General features: G+C 34.4%; 1 long non-coding RNA gene across 1 annotated transcript; it reads right to left on the bottom strand.

The window, feature by feature from the left end:
- Nucleotides 1–8835: 8835 nt before the first annotated feature.
- LOC149830288 (uncharacterized) lies at nt 8836–10044 on the bottom strand. Its single transcript, XR_016433844.1, has 3 exons — nt 9809–10044; nt 9235–9282; nt 8836–8920 (listed from the first exon to the last, which is right to left on the bottom strand). It is a non-coding gene; the product is annotated as an uncharacterized LOC149830288 (long non-coding RNA).
- Between the last annotated feature and the right edge of the window lie 116 nt (nt 10045–10160).

Genomic DNA, 10160 nt, shown 5'->3' on the forward strand with positions numbered 1-10160 from the left:
ATATGGGGGGTATTGTCTGAGTTGAGCGGATTTTTTAGAACATTGTGTGCATCGGAGGTCGTTGTATCAGATGTAAAGAATCTCGAGGACTCTATCATCACCACTGTTTGTCTGCTAGAAAAGTTTTCTTATTGCCTTAGAGCACATATGAGCCTGCTATAATCACATATAAAGTTTTTTTGCCTGCCTAAGAACACATATGAGCATGATAGAATCACATATAAAGTTTTTTTTACTGCATTAGAACACATATGAGCATGCTATAATCACATATTCAGTTTTTTGACTACCTAAGAACACATATGAGCATATTATAATCACATATTCAATTTTTTGACTGCCTTAGCACACATATGAGCATGCTATAATAATATATAGAGTTTTTTTATTGCCTTAGAGCACATATGAGCATGCTATAATAACATATAGAGTTTTTTTATTGCCTTAGAGCACATATGAGCATGTTATAATCACATATAAAGTTTTTTTGCCTGCCTTAGAACACATATGAGCATAATTGAATCACATATATAACTTTTTGCCTACCTTAGAGCACATATGAGCATGATAGAATCACATATAGAGTTTTTTGCCTGCCTTAGAGCACATATGAGCATGCTATAATAACATATAGAGTTTTTTTATTGCCTTAGACCACATATGAGCATGCTATAATCACATATAAATTTTTTTGCCTGCCTTAGAGCACATATGCGCATGCTATAATCACATATAAAGTTTTTTTGCCTGCCTAAGAACACATATGCGCATGATAGAATCACATATAAAGTTTTTTTGACTGCATTAGAACACATATGAGCATGCTATAATCACATATTCAGTTTTTTGACTGCCTAAGAACACATATGAGCATGATAGAATCACATATAAAGTTTTTTTTACTGCATTAGAACACATATGAGCATGCTATAATCACATATTCAGTTTTTTGACTACCTAAGAACACATATGAGCATATTATAATCACATATTCAGTTTTTTGACTGCCTTAGAGCACATATGAGCATGCTATAATCACATATAAAGTTTTTTTGCCTGCCAAAGAGCACATATGAGCATGCTATAATCACATATTCAGTTTTTTGACTGCCTAAGAACACATATGAGCATGTTATAATCACATATTCAGTTTTTTGACTACCTTAAAACACATATGAGCATGCACAAATCACATATAGAGTTTTTTTACTGTCTTAGAACATATATCATTTATGATAGAATCACATATAATTTTTTTTGCTTTGCCTGCCTTACAGCACATATGAGCATGCTATAATCACATATTCAATTTTTTGACTGCCTTAGCACACATACGAGCATGATCGAATCACATATATAGTTTTTTGTCTGCCTTAAAGCACATCTAAGCATGGTAGAATCACATATAGAGTTTTTCTAGATGCCTTAGAACACATATGAACATGCTATAATCACATATTCAATTTTTTGACTGCCTTAGCACACATATGAGCATGATAGAATCACATATATATATATATAACTTTTTGTCTGCCTTAGAGCACATATGAGCATGATAGAATCACATATAGAGTTTTTTTATTGCCTTAGATCACACATGAGCACATAATAGAATCACATATAGTGTATAATTTATTTCATTATATTTTGTTTATTAATACTGACTGTTCTTTTCTTGTGTAGGCTGCTAGCGATAATCAGCGTAGTGGAGCTGAAGGGACAGATAAAGACAATGAACAAGAAGACGCACAAAATATTGGCGATGATTAGAGAACTGTGTTGAAGAAGTTCTATTTTTTTATGTTTCCTAATTGTAATTGTTGAATTGTAAATAATTAAACTTGTTAATTTTAAGGTGGAACGATTAATTGTTGTAGATTCTTGTTATATGAATTTTTTGTGTGGTTTGTTTTTTATTTACAGGAAATATAAATTATACAGGAAATATAAATTGTACAGTTCTCGGTATTTAATTTTCAAATAATTTTTTTTTTAATTTTTTTTCGTGTTTGCGACGAATTAGCGACGGAACCATCCGTTGCTATTCAAATTAATCTAGCGACGGCATAGCGACGGAAGTAAATCCGTCGCCAAGCCGTGGTCGCCGTTTAGTATCGGCGGATTGGCGACGGAATATATCGCTCGTTAGTCCGTCGCAATTAGCGACGGACCTGGCGACGGAATAATTCTGTCGCCAGTTAGCGTCGAAATATTCGCGACGTAAGCATACCGTCACCTCGTTGTCGCTAATCCGTCGCTAACATGGGTAGCGATGGATTAGCGACAGAATGTGGTCGTCGCTAATCTACTGCTTTGTTGTAGTGTTTCACCTTAAGGAAAAGGCACGTTTGAGAGGAGTAGATTGTTATGGACCCACACTTGACTGACTGGATCCATTCCCAGGAGTTTCGCTCAACTGAGAGAGAGAGAGAGAGAGACCACACTTCTTCCAGAATTTTCTAAGAGACCCACTCAACTTGAGTCCTGCCTAGGTTGGGACCCTAGTGGGATGCCCCCTAGAGTCCTCTCTAGGGTGGATTACAGATGTGTATTTTACTCTTTTATTCTTCCTTGTTTCTATAAATAGGTATGTATAATTTCTTATTTTCTTAATGAGACTTATTAAGTTCAACCTCTAAATTTTGTTCTGGTTTGTGTGATTGCTCTTTGAGAAAAAGGCTCTGCTCACTCACCTGTTCGTCTATCATTGCTTGTCGTCGACTTACAAAAAACATGTTTGTCCCTTCCAACCGATGCTCGGCACCCGCTTTTCCATCTGCCTCATTTTTTGTGATCGCCAGCATGTCATCATCCTCTTGGACATGCCTCCACACCCAACATTGTTGTGGTTACTGGTGCTGCAACATCCCAGCTTGATACCAAGCCATAACCACCCCTTCCGCAGCCTGTGCACATTTCCCCTAGCCATGCTTCATTCATCGTACAAGATCCGTCAAGGCCGACCTCCCAGGGATCGGACCTTGACATGTTCTTTCCTCTTCCAATGAGTAGGTATTAGCTGCTCCAAGAACTTTAGAGTCTTTGACTTCAAGTTTTAGCTTGCAAGGATCACATACCTCCAAAACAAATCCTAAAAAAGGGTGTGGTTGATAGTGTATTGCACCACCAATGCTAAAAAACATGAACAAAAGCAAATATGCTAAAATTAAAGGCAATAGGCTACCTATGACCGGCTAGTAGGTACTTTGGGCGGAGCTTTCTGGATCCACTAGTTGACTTGTGAAGATAGTAATCACTCATAGCCTAATACACTCTAAATTAATCAAATAAAATAAATAAAGTAAAAATAAAATGGAAGTAAATTCATCACAGACTTAGGTAGCCCTTCTATGATGACTCCAATGAACATAGAAATTCTGGGAGCACCTCCACAAGGCATGGACTTAGAGAGGTTCAGATCCAGTAGAATGGATCCTCAAGCTTTTGCCTCAAATTGCCAAGCGAGTTTGACAACATGAGGTTACATAGTCTAAGTTAGACTCTCACAATAGTAAAACTTTCACACTCAAGGTCTGGATGTTGTGGGAGGGAAGCCTAGGTCTCTATTTATGTATTTTTAAGTGGATCATGGATCTAATCCTATTAGGTTTGGATATGACTGTTGCACAACAACCAACATTTGATTAGTAAGATGGTTTGCATGGTTTTTTCTCATTGGCTTTGGCTAAAAGGTTGCATCTTATTTGTTAGAGTTACCTAACTTAAAAATTAAGAAATCTATAACTATCTGTCTAAGTTCACTAAATGCTTCTAAAGATAAGAATAGTGAGTTGGGATGAGGCTTATCTTCATTTGCCATGCGCTCTAGGCCAAATAGAGACAAAACCATGATAATGATAATTCATTGACGGCAAAAAGTTTTACGACAAGATGATAACAACAATTAGGTTAGTTCTTAACAAGTGTGCCGCTCAAGTCTATTCTTAAGGATAATTAAATCAATTATTAATGGCAATTATGTTTTTAACTACAATTCATGGTCATGTCGTTAAAAATAGGCTCCTTCGATTGCACTGACCGGTTAACTTGTTTTGGCCACATCTTCCTATTAAAATATAAGATCGAGATACGGTTTGGTGCATTGACGCTTTGAAGTGAAAATCAAAATTCCATCTTTTTGACAGTCAAAATCACACTCAAAGTAGAACCTACCTAAAAGATGTTTTTTCAACTGAACAAGTCATTTTGTTTTTATCATTACTTCATATTTTGATGTCGTATTGACCTGATTTTTGTCACATTGAAAGGTTAAGTTTTTTTTAATTTAAACTCTCTTTTTGACAAAAATCTTGAAGATGTCACTTTAAAGGAAAAAAATACACTTAAATTAAGAAATATTTTATGAAAGACCCAAAATGCTTTGTTTTAAAAATGAAGACTTTTGCCAAAACTATTTTGGTCACAATTTAGGTGTCTACAAATACTTATTTTTTGTTTCGAGCATGCAAAGCTCAATCTATAACAAAGAAGTAGATACATTGATTTTGTTTCAAGCTTTTTCCAAAACAAAAAAAAAATCTGAAAAGACAATTGGCCGAAGAAGTGTGCTATGTAGTTGTATGTATGTGCATAACTTTGTCTGGGTCTCTCTCTATGGCACTATTCTATATGAGCAAAGTGATCTTGGCTGAATGACACTATACTGAAGACAAAGCTAGCACTTTGTGCTACACGAAGGCTTTTTGTTGAACTTCGTTAGATGAGCAAGAAGTCGTTGTTGAGCGTGGTCAAGCAAAAGATGAAACAAGTGTGTAAAAGCATAAGATTGCACAAAAAGATTGTTGGCGAAGACAAATAAGACTTTTTTTTAACAAGAAGACACAAGAGATACATCTCATGACAAAAATCGCAGCTTTGACCAAAATTAATCAAGGCCACATATTTGCTTGGGAAATGATGATGGTTATGCCTAAGTCCTTCTTTACTTGGAGAAACCATCTTAGAATCAAAGACCTAGTCATGTTGGTTCTGCCTGAAGTACTTATGGTCATTGTTTTGGTAGAGTAAAACTTTGAGGGCTTACCCCTTGTCCCTGTGGAGTTGCCAAGCTTTGGCTTGCATAGGGGGTGATGCCCATATGACTTGAAACTAAACCACTCGACTAGCAGCCTAGGCCCAATCCCACTACACCAAACCTCTTCTTGTTGCCAATAATAATAAAAAAAAGTCCAAGGGTATCAATGGGTCGGATCTGGTTCTGACCTAGATGAGTCCAAACTCGACTATGTTTTTAAGTTTCTAGTACTAGGTCTGCATTTGGATCCTTTCAGGTCTGCTATAAGAAAACCCATATTCAGATTCTACAAGATTTGCATGAATCAAATCCTATTCATACCCAATAAAATAATATATATATTTTTATCTTTTTTTATATTGAAAAATCATGAGTCTTAATTAGAACTAAGGTTCAGACCCACATCTAGCTAGTATGAAAATTCACAAACCATACCCAGTTTCATATATTAATCAGACCCATTGGGTCCAACCTGGTTTGTAATGAGCCCTCTTTTTTCATCTTGAAACCCTGACCCCATAAGGTTTGGTACGGGTCGTCCATGGGCCAAACCTGACCCATTGACACCTTGAAACAACACGGACAAAATTGTGTAGAATAGTCCTGTTTGAAAATTGCTGGCCAGCGAAGAGTTGTTCTGGACAAACCGAGTCGAAGTACACCTCTGTTTTTTTCTTATTTTTATTTACTTTTTTGGGTTTTTGTTCTGAGTATTTCGAACACCACAGCAATGATGCTGTACCAGATAAGATTCCCTGCACATCCACCATTTGCGTGCATGCATGTGGGTTGATCTGACCAATCAAACGCCCCTCAAAGGTCGACCCACATGCCTTTCAATTTCTAATTAAAACCATTAACCGTATCATCCCATCATTCACATCCTTGGGATCAACGTCTTACCAACTGCATTTATCTTGGTTGCAACCATACACATAAATCTTGTGAGAAATCCCTGCACTTGTCTTGGGTTACTGTCGTAGACATAAATCTTGTCAGACAGAAAATCTTATGACATTATTGACATTCACAACCTATGAAATTCCAGGGTATTATTGTAAGCTTTTTAGAATATCACCCGTTGCGAGTGCATTACAGTGTTGCTGTTTTTTTTTTATATTTTAATTTTTGTGTGCATGTTTGTTTATATTTCTTGAAACGGTATATATAGTCACATTTTTCAAGATTTATGTGCATCTTAGTTAGCTGGGCAGATGGCAAGTGTTACTGCAGTCAGCTGTGGTAGACTCAAGGACAAATAAAAAATAATAATATGATGAAATGGGGTTGATGTCAGTGGGTTTTTGCCCAGCCGATGAGATTCACCTTTGTTTAAGGCTGCTGTTTAGACCAACATCAAAATCACCTTTAAAGTTTTATCTTGAATTCTAAGTTAACATCAAGAATGCTGCCACATGTGATTTGTTTTTTTACTGTCACGTGAACTGTCGTAAGTCTGTTTTTTTAGCCTACACTATTATGCCCAATATATATATATATATATATAGAAACCTATTTATGTGTTTGATTGATTTACTAAAAATTGACACTTGGATCATGTATTTTGGATGGAAAACATGATATATAAAACCTCAAAAATTTATAAAAATTATAGGTTATTGATTTTTGAACCTGATAAAAAACTATCCCTGCATAGGAATCAAAGGTCAAAATTTTGAAAAAATACCAAAAATTGATGGTTCCATGTAATTGGGTACCATCTGGTAGGGATGGAATCCAGTAGCTTTTCACTATATATATATATATATATATATATATATATATATATATATATACATCTAGCTTGTGCACGTTCATAAGAAATAGTGAATTTAGAGGTAGTTATGACCATCGCTAAATCTATTTTTTTTTTGCCAAGACATTTAATGACGGTTAAAGACTGCCACTAAAGGTGCTTTTACATTACATTTGGATGTATTGAGGCCCCTTTGATTTTTGTCTGATGAAATGGGGTTCGACATTCATGTATATATACTGTGTAGGTTTCACACCATTATCTCTTAGTCCTTGTCTCAAACCCTTTTAAAAAACACATGCAAATGTGTTTTTTACTTAATCCAAACCTATAAATGTGTTCATCATTACTAACTCACTAAGAACCACACTTTGATTCAAATTAATTTAACAAGATTTATTGATTTTTAGTAACTCAAGTTTTTTGTGTAACACTATTGTTTTTTTTTTGTTAAGCTAAAAACACATCTAAACAAAACAAATTTAAACTAATACATATTTTTTTAAATAAACTAATAAAGTATTAAGATAACATATATTGTAATGACCCCAACTCATCCCCATTGAAAAGTGATTTTTTCTTTAAACAATTGCGAAAACCAAACCCAAAAATCCGAGGCCTTACAAACATAACATAATCCAAACTACAAGAAATTTTACATTAACCCAACAATCAACTAATTAACTATATTCATTATTAATTAAAGTTTAAGATTATAATAAAATAAATATCAATAATAATAGAGTCACATTATCCCAAAGAAAATATCAGAAAATAGTCACGCAACCTCGTTAGCCCTATATAGCAGATGTCAGGTCCTGTGAAAAACATAAAGGGTACAAGGTCAGAAACAAAGATCTTGCGTACGAATTTCTCTAAATATCCAAATAGGCAAGAAAAGCATAAATCAAATCTATGCAATATTTTTAGTGGAACATAAACTACAACTATCTCATAATCCAAATAATCAATCATGCATTTAATAATAATTAGCATGCAACAACAATATCTCACATGAAAAAAGAACTTGTAAAGATGCATAAACTAATTGCAGAATATTAAATATGCATGATATCAATGCACATGCATGAGTAACTTACTAAATTATCATCAAAGTTTTTTTTTGTATGCAAAAAAATAAAAGCCAACAAAGTATAAGGCCAACGAAGCATGAAGTGTTACCTCAAAGCCAGTCTGCTTCAAAGCATCTAGGCACTGCCCAGTTGTTCTTAAAACTGGAATGCCAATACCAAGCTCTAGTTCCTCCTGTCATGAAAGAAAAAGAAAAAGAAAAGAATGTCTCATTCTGTTTGTGCTTAGGCCTTACCAGATTAAACAAATATTAATATCATCTTTCCTATTGGATGTATGGTTCTTTGCGAAAAGTTTTACAATATTTCAGTAGGTTTTAGATTAAATGCAAATAATCTATACAACCAGTCTGATGCCACTGATGCATTGAGAAGATATTGAATTATTTACAGAAAAGAAGAAAATAATTATAGCTTTTAAAAACGATTAATAAAAAATGGGAAGCAGTTAATTTAGTGTGCAAACTGCCCTCAACTAGATGGGTTAGCCATCAAATATCCTGAAGCTTCTTATGTAGTAATTCTCCATGTTTCTTTTCAAAATTTCAGGGGTTTTAGGAGACAACTTTAGTGGATCCCATTTCAGTCACATTCTCTCTCTCTCTCTCTTTCTCTCTCTCTCTCTATATATATATATATGAACATAAGCATGATCACCAATAGGGCGTGAAAAAATGTATGCACTGAATAACTTCATTTCAGGTCATCACCTTTATTTTCTGGTGTTCAGGGTTGTTGGGATCGTAGGAGTTTGTCATACATAACTCATATGCAGCAAAACACTGACCGAGATTTAAAACTCTGTAGATCTCCTTATAGCATTTACCTTGTTTCCACCAAATTATATCATCAAGTTAAATTAGAGAATCTTATCAATTAACATTCAGTGATCTACACTATTATATTAAAGGACAAAGAAAGAAAAAAGCCTAGCAAGGCCATGAGAACACATACTGCATCTGGAGAATAGCAGGTGGCTTCAATTGCATATATTGCATCAAAAGTATTGTCAGGAAAAGGCATTTTCATGAAGTCAGCCTATGGCAAAAACATGAGAAGTTAATAATTTTTCATGTCATGTCTCTCAAACATGATTTGTGCAAAATTATGTTGTTTTTTGTTGTTAATTGAATGGAGAAACCATATCCAGGATCGGATTCCTGGTGGCGCTGGTCTTAGCCTGTTGTACCTACGGTCACCATCTCGGCTGTGTAAAACTCCATGGGCATACAAAACTATACTACTACTAGAATAGAGTTTAAACCCTAAAACAACAAAGTAAAGAAAAAGAGGAAAATGAAATATTGGCAGAAGAAGAAGAAAAGATGGCAACCATATTTAAGGAAACAAACCTTTACAAGATTACAGAGCTTGTCCATTCCATTCACACGGTTAAGCACCTGTTTTGTCATGAGCAAGTTAGCACAATAAGCTTTGAGGTCAAATAATAGGGTCCTGTCTTTATGTATAAAAAGAAAGGGCATTGCAAATGCATATAAAGAACTTCTTTTTCTCAATACAAGGTTACTACATTTTCCCAAAACAACACATTCTGGTCAGGTGCATAAGATACCATTGGTTTCAGACTGTCTAACATCTCAAATACACTGAATCTCTCTCTCTGTGTGTGTGTGTGTGATCATGCAATTTTTATCAATTTCAATTTTTTGTTATTATGTAATTTTCTGCAAAAAAAGCCACTTCTTCTATAATGTTATGAGATACTACTATGTTCTGCTTCTTTTGCGTGTGCGTGCATGCACATGCACATTAACCTCTTCAAACCAAGCTTTAAAAAGGCACACAATTATTCCAGTACAATTCCCAATCAAGCAATAGCTTGAAATGTTTATTAAATTTTCAAAACCAAACTCTATAGCCATATGTTCAAATTCACAAAGCAACCAAAAAAAAATGAAGGCTTACATTTGCTCTTGATATCTGGTATTCACTGATGTTCAACCCTGTAATATATACATGACTGCAAATATGGCAATAAAAAGATAAACCTTTTATATTCTTTCTGTGGATTATATCAACATACAACTAACATAGATGAGTAAAATTTACCTCTACAGTTTCAATGCAATGAAGAAGTCCATAAATTTAACACATAAAAAGTACTAAAATAAGAAATCTATAAAACATTTTTATGTCATGAACATCTAAAATAATTGAATAAATTTGTAATTTTTGAGAATGGGCAAATATAATATTTTCTACATTTCGGAGTTTTATTTCGAAGGCTATCTGTAGAAAGACCCATGATGTCCAAATA

The sequence above is a fragment of the Nuphar pumila genome, chromosome 8, assembly GCF_984573655.1.
Source record: "Nuphar pumila chromosome 8, dmNupPumi1.hap1.1, whole genome shotgun sequence".
Lineage (NCBI taxonomy): Eukaryota > Viridiplantae > Streptophyta > Magnoliopsida > Nymphaeales > Nymphaeaceae > Nuphar > Nuphar pumila.